Here is a 3,071-nt window from a genome sequence, read left to right as displayed (position 1 = left end):
CCCAGTCTGTTGGTTCTTTTGACTCTTTTGGTGAAGTGTTTTGAAGAGCATAGGTGTTTGATTTTTAGAAGATCCCAGTTATCTAGCTTATCTTCTGGGGTTTGTGTGTTGATGGTTATGGTTTGTATCCTGTTAATGCCGTGTATCTTTGTAATCTTTTGGTATCTTTTGTCACACAGAATTTTTATTTTTGGGTTATCAAATTAGTTAACTTTTTCCTGAGTGGTTTCTGTGTTTCAACTTGTTTAGGTCTTTCCAAGACTATATATAAACATTTTCCAAGCCTGTATAAACATTTTTCTATATTTTGCTTTAATACTTTCAATTCCTCCAGTGTTAGTCATTTTATTTTTTGCAGTGACAAATTTTTGTCTACAAGGTGTAAGGATATAATTTTATTTTTTTCTAAATGGATTGTCAATTATCCCAACACCATTTACTAAAAAAATCTGTATTCATCCATTGAATTGGAATGCATCTTTGTCATATTTTAAATTTCTATATTTATTTGCATTTGCTTCTGAACTCTCAGTTCTAGTCATGGGTCTATTTATCTATTCTTATGTCAGTACCATACTGTTTTGATTATAGTAGTTTTGTAGCAGGTTTTAACATTTGTCATTACAAGCCTCATACTCAGTATTCTTTTTTCTAAACTTTTGTGGCAATTATCATAATTTATTCTCCCTCATAACATTTAACATGTTTGTTTAGTTCCATAAGATAAAAACAAACCATTAGGGCTCTTTTATTCATTGCTTTTATTAATTTGAGAAAGATTGACTTCTTTTCGCTATTAAGTCTTCCTATTCAGGAATATAGTATTCAAAAAAATTATTTAGATCTTGTTTCTCCTTATTTATTCAGTCTCAGAAATCATCAATAAAATTGTATACTTTATATATTTATTACTTTTCTTATTAAAAGCTATTGTTGGGCTTTTAATTATTTTTCAAACTATTATGAAAAGGATGTTTTCTTTCCATTTCTGTTTTGAACTGGTTATTCATAATGAAAAGGTCCCTGGGTGGCACAAATGGTTTGTGCTCAACTACTTACCTAAAGGTGGGTGTCTGAACCCACCCAGCAGAGCTGTGGGATAAAGGACTGGCAATCTGCATCTGTAAAGATTATAGCCAAGGAAGACCTATGGAGCAGTTCTACTCTGTAACACATGGGGTTGCCATGAGTCAGAATTTTCTTTGACAACAGATTTGGTTTTGGTTTTATTGGTAATTAAGGACAATTTTGGTTTTTGCACAATTATCTTATATCCAGACAAATTACTAATTCTCTTATTAGTTTTTTAAGATTTTCTAGGTATACCATATTATCTACAAGTAATGATTTTCCCCAATGTTTATACCACTGTGGAGCCAATTAAGTGATACGGCTGCTAACCAAAAGATTAGCAGTTCAAATCCACCAGCAGCTCCTTGGAAACCCCATGGGGTAGTTCCAATCTGTCCTCTAGGGTCGCTATGGGTCAGAATCGACCCGACAGTAACAGGTTTGGTTTGGTTTACTTTGTTTTATTGGAGCACATACTGCCGAAACATTGTTGAATGATTGCATTGGTCCCCTAGCTTGAACTGGGGTTCGTGCACTTACAATTGAAAACTTCTTGGCAAATACAGGAATAAAATTCCAGCCGAACCCATGGTCTCTAAAAGCAGGATGGAACATCTGGTATCTTCTTATCTCAGTCTGTTTTTAATATTGGACGTGCTCTGCATTTTTATCTGTTGTTCTGGCTTCATACAAGGCTCGGCACACTTTGTAACAGGGTCATATTCTCTCATTTATCTGGATCCTGATTTTCCCCTTTGAACTTAGGAGTCGTCAGGGATCGATCATGCATTCGGTGGATTTATATTGCAGATACTCTGCTTATGCAACATATAGCACTCACAGACTGAATTAAGTTTGGCTAAGACAGTATTTTGTAAGGGCCTTGGCTCACCTGGTCTTGCCCACTCTGGGCACTGGAATCCTGACATAGTCAAGCAAGTTTCACAGAGATTAGGTACATATGTATTTTATATTACACACATAATGTTATATATTTAAGTATAACAAACCTGTTGCCGTCAAGTCGATTCCGACTCATAGTGACCCTATAAGGCAGAGTAAAACTGCCCCATAGGGTTTCCAAGGAGTGGCTGGTGGATTCAAGCTGCTGACCTTTTTGGTTAGCAACCATAGCTCTTAACCACTGTGTGGCCAGCGCTCTCTCTCTCTCTAAATATATGTGTGTGTGTGTGTGTGTGCGTGTGTGCGTGTGTGTGTTGCTAGGTGCCAAAGAGTCAGTTCTGACTCATAGTGACCCCATGTACAACAGAACCAAACACTGCCTGGTCCTGCACTATCCTCACAATCATTGCTATGTTGGAACCCGCTGTTGCAGCCACTGTGTCAGTCTATCTTGTTGAGGTTCTCTTTTTTACTGACCCTCTACTTTACCTAGCATAATGTCCTTCTCTAGGGACTAGTCCCTCCTGATAACATGTCCAAGGTATGTAAGATGAAGTCTCACCATCCTCCCTTCTAAGGAGTATTCTGGCTGTACTTCTTCCAAGACAGATTTGTTCGTTCTTCTGGCATCCATGATATATTCAATATTTTTTGCCAACACCATAATTCAAAGGCACTGATTCTTCCTCTGTCTTCCTTATTCATTGTCTTGTTTTTGCATACATATGAGGCAATTGAAAATACTATGGCTTAGGTCAGACACACTTCAATACTCAAAGTGACATCTTTGCTTCTTTTTTTTTTTTTAAGAAAATGATATTTAATATATATTTTAAATGCATAAAAAATATATACTGGAAAATAATCAGAACTTTATTGGACATTTTCACATACATTTTATCATTTTGGGACTCATTATTTTGAATTATACCTGGTGGGCACCATAATTTTTCAGTGTATATGGAGTCTAAATGCCTTAAATAATATCTGACCACTATAAAAGTCCAAGATGAAGTTTCCAATGACTTTTTTTTTAATTGATGTAATCAAATGAGGTTTACATTTCAAGTTAGTCTCCCATACAGAATTTTTTTTTT

Source organism: Trichechus manatus, unplaced genomic scaffold (assembly GCF_000243295.1).
Source record: "Trichechus manatus latirostris isolate Lorelei unplaced genomic scaffold, TriManLat1.0 scaffold00277, whole genome shotgun sequence".
NCBI lineage: Eukaryota > Metazoa > Chordata > Mammalia > Sirenia > Trichechidae > Trichechus > Trichechus manatus.
Note: the sequence above shows the minus strand (reverse complement) of the source record.